This window comes from Silene latifolia, chromosome X, assembly GCF_048544455.1.
Source record: "Silene latifolia isolate original U9 population chromosome X, ASM4854445v1, whole genome shotgun sequence".
NCBI classification, from domain to species: Eukaryota; Viridiplantae; Streptophyta; class Magnoliopsida; order Caryophyllales; family Caryophyllaceae; genus Silene; species Silene latifolia.
In genome coordinates this window covers 156483280-156496350 of record NC_133537.1, presented here as the reverse complement: position 1 = coordinate 156496350, position 13071 = coordinate 156483280, and positions in this window count along the sequence as shown.

Genomic DNA, 13071 nt, shown 5'->3' with positions numbered 1-13071 from the left:
TTGGGATAGTGATTTGGGAGGGGATTATGACGACCTTTGAAGAACACTTCATGAGCTAGATGGAGCGGGCGCGAAGCACCCATCAAGGCCAAAGTGAAGTTTCTTTTTCTTTCCCCTCATTTCTTTCTTTTTCATGACAAGAATTTCATGTTTTGTTTCACAACTTAATGTTCCCACCTTGTAGTGTCCTTGTAAAATTGAAGGACTATTATCTCACCTTGGCAACATTAAAGGTGCTAATTTTATTGTGCCAACATTCAAAATCCAAAATGACAAATGTAGTTTCATGCATAGCATCCTTATGCATGAACTCCCCCAATTTTTGACATTAGAAATAGTGTCTATTTTGGTTTGGGGAAGTTTATGCATATGCATTGGGGGCTAATCCAAATTATGCTCTCCAAACATAACAAAAACCCATGCATCATATAACATAGCCTAGTTTGCATTCACTCTTGTTTATATGTCATATAGTTTGCATTTAGCTTAGAAATCATACATTTTCATATAAATTGCATAATTTCCTATCGTATTGGCCATTGAGGACAATGCCCATACTAGTGTGGGGATGAGAAATTCTAACATGACTTTTTAAACAAAAATGATAAAAATTGAAATTTTTTGAAAAATTCAAAAACATGTCTTTTAATTTTATTAAAACAAAATTCATAAACATTTGAAAAATTCAAAAATCCAAAAATATGTTCATTTCCTTTATAGTGTAGTCTTGTATATATTGTGTTTGTTTATCCTTTTTCACATTGATCGACTACGCCACATCCGAGACATGAAGATATTGAAGACCGCAAGGTATGATCTTTCCAATCTCCTTTTTCCTCTTTATGTTAATGACTATGTGGCTTTATTTTGATTGATGCGGTATAAACAATGTGAATTTAGGATTGCATTTAGATTATTTGGCATACTAGTTGGTAGAAGCATATGCATTAGGTTGTATAAATGTTAGTTGCATCATGGCATATAGTTGCATTTAGGAAAAAATTTGTGAAAACATCTATTTGGGAAACTTGATAAGTGTATATAAGGCCTTTGTAGATACTTTTTCTTCTTAAGACTTTGCTTGTTAGAATACTTGTAAAACATCCTAGGATGTGCCATGCTAGTATCCTTTGACCCATGGATTAAGGTCTAGTCAAGAGTACCTTGTGGTGTGATAACTCCTTGGCTACCGTTTATTCCAAGGTGACCCTTGAAACCATGCAACCATCCATCATCCATGTTCTACCACATTTTTGTCATCAATGGGAATGGGCATAAAAATTGTTCAAAATTTGAGTTCAAGAAATGAAATGAAAAGTCAAAAAGTTTGCAAATTGCATCAAATGAAAAGAGGAGCAAAAATAGACTCCTAAAGCTTCAAATATAAGCACCCTCCCTACAAATGGGGTAGCTTTGAAAATGTTCAAAAAGAAATGCAAGAAAAAGTTGAAATTGTCAAGTGTTGAAAATGCCAAACATCAAAAGAAATGGCAAAGAAATGTTCTCAAAATGTCAAATGCCACAAGAAATTGGGGGGAAAAACAACAACAAAAGCAAACTCCCACATGAAACTCAAAGTACTATCAATCCCTTTTCCCATCGTATCCACTTTTGTCCATGGTAGAGAGGGGACGACCCTTCTTCTTGTCTAGTCAAGAAGGGGAATTCCGCGATCCTTCAATGTTTCTAACACCATAGGGAGTCTATTCTTGACAAAAGCATTTAACGATTGAGGACAAAGGTACTCTAGCTTGACACAACTTGGAGGTGATTTATTGGTATCCTTCTAGGCTTAGTAGTTTGAAGAAACCGTATCTATGATGAAATGTGTACCCTTAGATTGCTTCCCTTATAGATAATTTCTGCCACTTAGATGAGGAAAGTGGCTATTCATTTTTGTAGATGCATCCATTACTTGTTTTGTGTGCTTTAATGCTTGGATGTATCGCCATTTTGGCAAACCCCACCTTGCCTTGCAAGAAGGCATCCTACCTCATGGTTGTCTTGTTGTGAGTTGAAGGGGCGGAGTGAGACCCGCTAATTGTCTCACATTCGCTATATTAGTAGGTTAGTTCGAATAAAGGTCCTAGTTTTGTCACCTCTTTACTCGGGACGAGCAAAGGTTCGGCTTGGGGATATTTGATGTGATTCTTATTTGAGCATATTTAGTCCCCGAATTAGCCTTGTTCCTATGATTTTTAGTGCATAATTGGGTCATTTACTATCTTTAGTCTTTTGTTTTGCATATTCTTTGAGGTTTTGATCCCTTGGTACGAAAGGAGTAAGAACCTTGCATTTTCATGGCAAAATGGAGCTAAATTGATCGAATTCAATGACCAAGCATCAAAGGGAAGACAATGCTAGAAGGCCTATGTAGATAATAAAGTAAATTGGGCAATGATTAAAGGATCCTTGCATCTCCAACAAGATCCTTGAGGATTGTTGAAGAAAGAAAAGAAGAAGTGATTGCCCAGCAATCCGAGCGTCGCAGTGCTAGGGACGAGCGTTTAGCCTCACAATCCAAGCGTCCCGTGACCAAGACGCTCGTCTTGGTATCGATGAGCCAAGCGTCACCTTCCCCAATTCGCTCGGATTCCTCTTTAGTGCAAACCGTCCCTCAGCCAAGCCGCTCGGGACGAGCGTATTTCTTGAAGACTACGAAAATGGATATACGCATCTCCTTCGAGAGGAGCACTTCCTCAACTTTTCTTAAGGGTCTTAATCGTCATTTAAGCCCTTAGTAACCCTAATTTATGTACCTAATCCTTAGTATAAATACCCCATTGTACTAATTGGATTATCATGTTCTTCTTATGCATTCTAAATCTCATCTTAATCTTGTAATATATTCTTAATTTAGCATTAATACAAATCTCATTTCTTAATCTTTGCTTAATTTCTCTATTGTTCATCATTTATATTGGGTAATTGAAGATTATTTGGGGTTTATTTGGAGGATTGACAACCTTCCATCAATCATCAAGTACTTCTATTATTCTTTGCTTTATTATTTGGAATCATCTTTAGGTATAATTCTCTCTTAATCCTTTTAATTATTGTTAATCATCTTCATTTGTTCATCATGTTTTACCTTGCTAGTATGATTGACAACCTTGTTAGCATGTTGAACTTGATAATGAGTGAGTAGTTTCCTTAACTAGGGTTAATGGGGAATTAGGGGAAACCAACATGGGGATTGATTCATGCTTAATCTAATATGCTTTCATAATTAATTTGCTTGCTTGTTGTGGTTTCAACTTATGCACATGTTATGTTTGATGAAATGCAAGCCTATGAATCCTTGCATTTTTTACCCATCACTTATATTTTCAATGAGACTTGTAAGACATAAACCAACTCGAGTCTCATTAGACCATGAATATAGTTGGATAGGGAGGATTAAGTCGACTTGTAGGTGTTGTACAATCTAATTGATTCGGCTCCGGGACCCAAACCTTCCTAGGGATTGTAAGATATACATTAACTCGATCCCATCACAACAATAATTGCTTGCATCTAGTAGAAAACATGTTTGTATGATCAAATCCCATGAATCCCCTATGAACCCATGACACCCTAGTGCTTTTAATCAATTGTTTACATCTCATTTTAATCATATTGCTTGCTTTCATTACTTTATTTACATTGTTATTTAGTTTAGTTGATCTCCTACCTCAACCCAAATTGTGACACCCTTAGACACGACCATTTGCAATCGAAAATCCTACATCAATACCCGTCCCTTGGGATCCGACCTTTAATTACCTCTTTACTAATAGTAGAGTAGTTTGTGAAGTTATAAATATTGTTTTGGTCTAGGTAACTTTTGACGACGAGTAACAAAACCGACGAACCCGACCTACTCTACGAGCCTCCCAAACGTCAAGGTACAAGGTCCCGCCCACAGTTTGAAACCCTAATCCCATAACAACACCCAACTCAATTGGTTCTAAGTCCACGCATAAGTCTCGAGGTATAACTCGATCATTACTATACGCATATAAATCACCTCTAATCTCATACATGTACATGTATGCCAATCAATCATAAACATGCGGATTCTAAGAAACAACCAAATAATGCAACATTACTCGACATGTGACTCAACCATGCTCAACATTCCCACTCTCTGGAAACCATGCCACGCATATACCGCGTCAAATCCACCACATGATCACACATGTGTTTTCAACATCCATTCCCAGCTATTGCAAATACTTCCACTCATAAGAAAAACCATATATACAATCATGCAAATGACCACAATGCAACACATAACTTGCATTTTTCATCTTACTTTTACGCAACGAAATGAACTCACGTCGATTAATACACCTCAAACAAGGTTTTCATATCAATTCTGTCATCAACCAACTCATGTCGAATCAACGATTTCCATTACTTGCAAAATTCTACACCATATGATCAAGCGTAAATAATTCACACATATCACACATGTAAGGTCAATCATGGTCATCCAACACAAGTCAACTAATATAACCCGTGAAATAAGGGTACATGCTCAATATTTGGTCAAATGTCCACAAAACAAGGGTCAAAGCAGTACACTCGGTCGAGTGTAGAAGGCCACTCGGCCGAGTAGGCGACCACTCGGTCGAGTAGGGGACCATTCGGTCGAGAGTCACCAGGGGTAGAATGTTTTTATTCTTAACTTGGTTCCAAACTTCCTATTTCATCACACAAACGCTAATAAATCTCGATGGTGACTCATATACCATTAAACAATCGAATCAAACACAGTTATTGGCTTTATGGCCGTCATTACTACACAACTTAAATGAAACATCCAAGGTATACCACCAACACAACCATACTATTTCATTATCAATAACTGCACCGTAGTGCATCACTCTAGTCACAACGGTAAACACAACACATTACTCTATCTCATGGACAAGGTCTAATCACTCATCACTCTCAAGGGACAGTAACAACATCACCACTGACTTAAGCACTATAACACAATCACGATGCACGCCGTGGGCATTTGCACAATAACATTTGGGAGGCAATTTTACAAACAAAATCTATGCTACCACTCTTAGGGTCGGAATCCTACACAACCACTTTCATATATCATAACTATGTACTTAGGTTAACGGTCACATTATACCTCTCCCTTACTCTCATGGCTGCAAAACCAAGCTTGGTATTACCAAATTCACAATTATGTATACCACGATTATTAGAACTCAATTCATCCATATTTAGGCCACCTCACACGGATTCACTCGAAAATTACAACAATTCTTCATTGAATGTCGGTTACCACTTACCAAATGTCCAACTCATCTGTCGTTCTAGTATTCTCTCTCTCTCTCTCTCTCTCTCTCTCTCTCTCTCTCTCTCTCTCTCTCTCTCTCTCTCTCTCTCTCTCTCTCTCTCTCGTATTCCAGATTCCTAAATCTTATCACCATTTATCCCAAATTTACACCATCCCTCAAGGCACATTTCACGTTCTCTACAGCTTTTTCCAGCTCATGTCATCACTCTCTCTCTTACCCTTGGTTCCTCAATTATTCCCTCATTATTCTACCAATCCAAATTCAGTTATATGCCGGCTAAAATACTTGAGTCGTGCTCACAAGGTCACTCTCACATGTTATCAATTGGCTTTCACCACCTATGAGTCCACACAACCGCTAAATATCCTATTTGATTTGCCATACTCAAAAATTTACGTGGGCCAATCACCGTCCTAGTGTTCATATATTCTTAAACTTGATGACCATGTCCAAAATCACTCGCCTTGTCGGAACATATGCCTAAAGCTAGGGTAATAAAACACTATTTTGGGTCACACACAACTCTATGCCCGGATATCATCCCGGGTTAACTCAACGGATAAGGATGATGGGAGTGAAAACAATTCAGAACGGATATCAAAAGATAGGAAATCAAACAACTTGGAGGGGATGGAAAGTCAATGGTCAACACCTTAAAATTGCCCTAATAGCACATTTGAAATATAATGAACTTTGAAAGACGATGCAATTTCAAGATTGAACTTTAGCACTTTACTAACATGTAAAATATTCTTTCTTATTATGCAATTTTACTCAAATTTGCTTAAATGCGAAATGTTATATTAAAACTTTAGCATAAAGGTCGTTTGTCTCAAATTTCTCGAAAACATTAATACGGGATAACCCGTCACAGAATGGTACATGTCATTATAGGCTAAGTTCAAAGCATTACTATTCGATTGGTGTAAGACATAAATTAGAAAAGTCAAAATCCGGGTAGTTATATCGTTCACTTTCAAAAAGAAAAATCTTGAGACGACAAATTTCTTATATACAATTTCACAAAAGGTCAAAATCAAATATTAGAGAAACAAGGAGTGAATGAAGAACGTCACAAATGAATAATGTAAACTTTTCACAACATTTTTGGGAAATTTGTCAACCTTTAAGACGAGAAAACTTTGATTCACACCTTTTTAATGCAAAATTTCAAAAACAATATTATAGTTTAACAATACTTTTAAACCATATTTGGGAAAAATCAAAATTGTTCATATTCCTCACTTGGTTCAAAACTTTAGACTATAATTTGCAACGAAATCTCCATTTTTAAGACAGTGTATCAAACCACTAGGGATAACGGTAGTCTTTGTAAGACGATTAAAACAAATTTCACTCATGAAATTGAAAAGTAAGTCAAACTTTTAAATTGAAAATTTCGCATAAAAGGTAAAAATCCGACATTAACAACAAGTGTTAAGCTTTTCTTGTTCAATATGACCTAACAACAAGCATGAAAATTTGGTTATCGACTCAAAAGCACAAGTTTCTAAGCTCATCCATGGTGGAAAAAAAATTATCATAAAAATTCGACTTTTGACCACTCTAATGACATAGAAAATCAACCATCACTATGAAACTGAACAAAGTCATGCAGTTATTTGATAAAACTTGAATAAGCATGTGTATATATAAAACATTTCGAATTGCAAAATGAAGAAGATGAATTAAACTACATGGTCGAAATTTGAGAAAATGGGTCAAGAAAAGTGGATTAACAAGGTGTAATTCAAACAATAATTCATAAAAGAAAATTTTGAATCATTTTAAGATAAATCGATGCCGTAGTTATGAGTTTCGAGGTAGAAACAAAAAGATAAGGTAAGAAAACAAATTTTACACAAGTTTCTCGACTAAACAGGCCCACTCGGTCGAGTACTTAGGGTACTCGGTCTAGTGACAGGTTACTCGATCGAGTGGAAACTTTCCTTAAGTTTTCCAATTTCTCAAATTTGTCCACTCGGTCGAGTGACAGGTTCACTCGGTTGAGTGAACTGTCCACTCGGTCGAGCGACGCATCCATTCGGTCGAGTGACTGGTCAACTCACTCAAGTACTACTCTACTCGGTTGGGTTTGGCCTCACACTCACTATCCTTGGTATATTACCCCAAAAACCATCACTATTCTATCAACAATCATCACCATTTATACTCTAACAATTGCATTAACAAGCTCAAACATGCAAACGATATCTACATGCCAAGATTTGGGACTACTGCCCCTCACATCAAAGCACAATAATCATATTTAGAACACATTATTCACGTTATTCAATTCATCCATCCATCACATCTTATCATATTCTACATAAACGATTCTATCATACTATAAACCTATTACGAGTCACAAAACATATGCATTCATGCCACTTTCACTAATGATCATATTACATACCATATTCAAGCATACATTAATACCATAACACGGATGCATTCATATTACGATTAACATCACGATTCCCATACTCCTAACTAGCCCCGTAGTGTCCAACTGAGACGATAGGCACTAGCTTTGGCATGAGGGCGCCTACCCATCCAAAACCGATCTCCTATTGTGCTCATGTCGGGTTCATTTTACTTAGACTCTCCTAGATTCATTTTCGGTTCATTGGTTTTAGGTTCCAAAATCGTCGCTCTGATACCACTTTGTAACACCCCGATTATCCGGCCAAGATAATTGGAGCGTTACCATCTCGGTTTCCCGAGGTAGTGTTTCAAAACTTCAATCAAAGAACATTTTATTAATATAAATGTTTAGTGAATTACATAAACGTAAACAAATGAATAACTAAAATAAAACTCGTGATATCTATACTCTTCTAGCCAACTAGACTCGTCTCGTGATATCATCAAGCTCGTCCCATCTCCCGCGTACTATCCAAACAACCTGATCATAACCTGCTCCCCATATGACTAAAGGATATCATATGGATCGACATAGGCCACCCCAAAAGAGATAGGTGACAATGCACAGACACAACAAACGTCAGTTTCATTAAATAAATAAAGTGCGACCCGACTCGAGTGTGTGAACATAAAACATGACTATGATATGAATAACATCATATCCAACAACCGCCACTACGGTACCGGGACACGCGCATACATACCGACAACCTCACTGGTATCGGGACACGCCCAGACATACCATCAACCACACTGATACCGGGACACCCCCAGATATACCGATAACCATAAACAGGTACCGGGACACACCCAGACGTACCGGGTCCGGAAGCCAACCGAATCCCCTGGTAGACGTCGTGTCTCAACCACACACGTCCCTCCAAACTTAAGTTATTAATGTGCATCTCCCTCTTGGAGTGGGAAAGCTCCAAGAGGCGACCCAAGCGGAACACGGTCTCCCAACCGTCTCCCGTCTCCTCAACAACAACCAACAATCACAACCGTTATATTATCCAATATACATGATAAGTATAATAAATGCAAATACTACACCATATGCCAATTACATATTCCTCCAATCACCTTAACCAATATCATGTTATAATGCAATAACCGCTAAAACACGACTCACATGACAACTCAAATGCAATATTGAAACTGAGTAGGATTAACCTACCTCACAGCAAATCCGCATAAGCAAATCGTCACACAAGCTAGGTCCGACTCGTAAAACCGTCTCACAAAACACATTTCCTAAAATATGATAATAATACAAATACGTATAAATATACTCATCTAATCATACAAATACGTATAAATATACTAATCCAATATGTATACCAATACGTATAATATACTAATATATTTATACCAATATGTATAAATATATTAATACATTATACAAATACGTACACGACTAACTAAACTAAATAAACCCGTCTTAAACAATACAAAACCCGACTCAACCCAAACCACCATGACCACCGCTGCCACCGTGGACCAGCACCATTGCCACGGTGGACACGGCCAGCAGCACCAACCACGACCACCACCAACGGCCGACACCACCACCAACAACAACAAATAGCAACAACAACACCCTCCACACGGCACACCCACATAACCCTCCACCACCTAGGCTGCCACCACCACCATGGGGCCGGCCTGACCACAGTGAGCCCAAGCACCACCACCATGCCGAGAAACGCCACCAGCAACAACAACAATATCCGTAACAACAACCGTGACAACAACAACAATAATAAGCCTGACACCCCTTTTTCTCTCTCCTTTCCCGCCACCTACAGCCACCCTCACGGCCACCCCCCAACTCACCCCTCAACCCTCAACACGGATCTGCCCTAGCCCAGACCAAAACCGGCCCGTAACCCGTTCGAAAACTCAGCCCTAACCCGCATGACACAACCCCTCTAAAACCCTTTTTTCTACTCGGTCAAGGTCTGTTTTGGGTGGTCAACGTCCGTCCATTGGTGGTTCAAGGTAGGTCAAAGATGGGTCAAGGTTGGGACGAGTCAAAGGTATGAATCAAATAATATAAAGGCTAGTATAAGACGGTTTACCTTATGATCTTGAGGCGAGGTGACGGAATCTCCTTTTTCTCTCTTTCTCTCCTCCCTTATCTTTTGTGGATTTTGTGGTGGATTATGTTGGGATAAGGTTTGAGTGGATAATGGTGGGATTATAAGGTGAGGGTAGTATAAGGTGAGTGTATAAATACATGTATCTTATTATATTCTTCCGTCTCAACATAACTCGTATAATTACAATAAAATATTATTATTTAATAATTATTAAATACGGAGTATTACAGTTGTACTTAGGTTGTCACAATTAAAGGGGGTTCATAATCTAAACTAATGAAAAGCAATAAATAGCAATGAAAGGTAAAATAGGCAATAAAAGTAAAGATGTAAACAATTGATTAAAGACACTAGGGTGTCATGGGTTCATAAGGGAATCATGGTGCAATCACAATAACGAGTCATACAAATGATCATAGTTGTCTTGGAACCGAGTTGATTTATATGTTACAATTCCTAAGGAGACTTAGGTCTCGGAGTCGAGTTGATTTACAGCTTACGACACCTACAACGACTTCATTCTCCCTATTCAACTATATGCATGGTCTAACAATCCTTGAGTTGATTAATGTCTTACAAGTCTTGTTGAAAAGGTAGAGAATCATGTTAGGTTGTCAATCAGGCATTATTTCATCAAACATATATAACATGTGCATAAGTTGAAAACACAACAAACAATCATTCATATGAACCCATTAAGCATGGATCTATCCCATAATTACCCTAATCCCCCACTACCCTAGCTAGAAGACTACTCACAAAACATTGCTCTTCATGTCAACAATGGTGTCAAACATCATAACATAAATAAACATGATGATTAAGCAAAGAAATAAACAAAGGATTAACAGGTAAATAAAGGGAGATTAAGAAAGTTACCAACTTGGAAAGTAAAGATGAACATAAATAAAGAAGAATCCTTGAATAAAGATGAAGACTTATCACCAATCTTCAATTATATACCCAAGAGATCCAAATGTAAACAACTTGAGATGAACAAAGGAAAATGGAAGAACAATAGAAGAAATCTTTGATTAATGATGAAGAGTTGTCAATTTTCCAATTGAAACCCAAGAATTCTTAAATACAAAGCTAGATCTAAGATTGTTTGAGAAATAATTAAGGAAAGATTAAAGTGCAATTATGGAAGGATTAAGTCTAATCTACTCCTAATCTAATCTAAGCCTCCTCTAAGAAGACTTAATCCTCAAAATATTACAAAGAGGGTATATCTAGTAAGGGCGCATTTGTTTCGTACACGGGTATGGGTTTGGAATCAGGAATCATACCTGGGTGGTATGGGTTTGGAACTTGATTCCCTATACCTCGTGTTTGTTTCAATTTTGAGTGGTATGGGTTTTAAACTCAATTAAGGTTAAAATGCGTGAAGTAAAATATTGTAAATAATAATTTTTAGTATTATAAAATTATGAAAATGATTATTTAATCAAATAAGTATATAAAAAATTGGATTTCCAATATGCTATAATTTATTTTTTGTTATTTTTGTTCATTTTAGTTTGATACCCATGAGTATCAATCTCATACCCACCCCCCTCCTTGGGTATGAGAAACCCATCCCTTATAGGTTTGAATTATGAGAATGAAACCCTTGAATTTGTGAAACAAACACTTGGTATGGGTTTGGCTCATTCCAAACCCATACCTCATATCTTTTTTGTGTGAACCAAACACCCCCTAAGTAAGTTTTAGGGTTAATTAAGGGCTTAAATGAAGGCTAAGTCCATTAGATAAATACATCGACTTGCAAGAGCTGAGCTAGCTCATGGGAGTTGAGCTCTGAAGAATCAAGTCTGCCCGCCAGCTAGGGCGAGCCGAGTTCAGCTTGGGCTAGGCGATGCTCGGATTGTAAAACGGGCGTCATTTCCTCATCCGAACTCCTATTGGAGTGATTCAAAAGCCTAAACCACTTGATTTTTCGTCGTCGTTTCATCTATCATAGTTTTAGAGCCAAACAAGCAATTATTGGTTTGGGCGTGGCTGCCTCTCAACTCATGGGAGCCGGCTAAGACTTGTTGGGTTCCTCTTCATTGCCCAAATGCTTGCTTTATTGACTAAGACCTTTAGTCTTGGTCTCCTCTTGATGCTTGGTCGTTGGATGCCTCAATTTCGCTCCGAAATGCTCCACTCAATCAAGGGTAGAGCTCCTTGCCTACCAAAGGCACCAAACCTCAAAGTATAGCAAATAGAAAGCTAAAGATAGTGAAACGACCCTAATAATCACATAAAAGCATGCGAAACGAGGTTATTTAGGGGACTAAATGTGCGTAAATATGAGCCACATCAAGAAGGTTTAGGGATAAATTGTTCATCTATCTTCTCCAAGAGAGTGTTAGGCTGAGGGATTGTATGAACAACCTCTCCCTTTCCAGTGGTCGGGTATCAAGCTTCTTATCCATTTCAGCAAGCTCATTTTAAAAGCTGACAAACTTGCCTTCCATGCTAGAAAGCCTGGTGTTCAGGTCATTGGTGACTTCCTCTAGTTTGGAAACTTTATTGTTGATGGCAATGGAAAGCATGAGTATTCCACCTTGGATATCATAGTCTTTGAGGACATTGATTTCTTCATTATCAAAAGGAGCGAGAAGGTGAGAACAGCCCAGAAATGATTCTTGGTCATGTGTGATGATGTTAGACCTAAGAGGGTCGATCTTCTTGAATTGCTCGACATGACGTGGCATTGGTAGCTTGCCATTTTCGATCATGTCCTGGATGATATGCTTTAAGCAAAAGCATTCCTCCGTATCATGTCCCCTACCTTGATGGTACTGACAATATTAATTGCCCCTCCACCTAGGCAACATCCTTTCAGGGTTTGGGGTTGGACCAATTGGATGGAGTTTTCTCTTGGAATCCACTCTTTGCAGAGTCACTTCATATGTAGTTCCAAGGTCAGTGATTGTCCTAGGAGCTCGTGTAACAACCTCATCTACCAAAGTGCCATACCAAGGCCTACCTTAGTAAATGGAGGAGCTACCATCTCGGTTGCCCGAGGTAATGTATATCAAATTGACCATCAAAGAACATTTTATTAAAAGTTTAAAACTGTTTAACCAAATAACCTGATATCAAACCAAAAACTGTTTACAACTCCAAATACAAAACAAAAGAAAACTAATGTTAAAGTGACAGCGGAAACTACCTAAGTGGAAGGTGATGACTCAACCCCATCCGTAACCCGCGAGCGACACCCACATCCATTACCTGCTAAACCA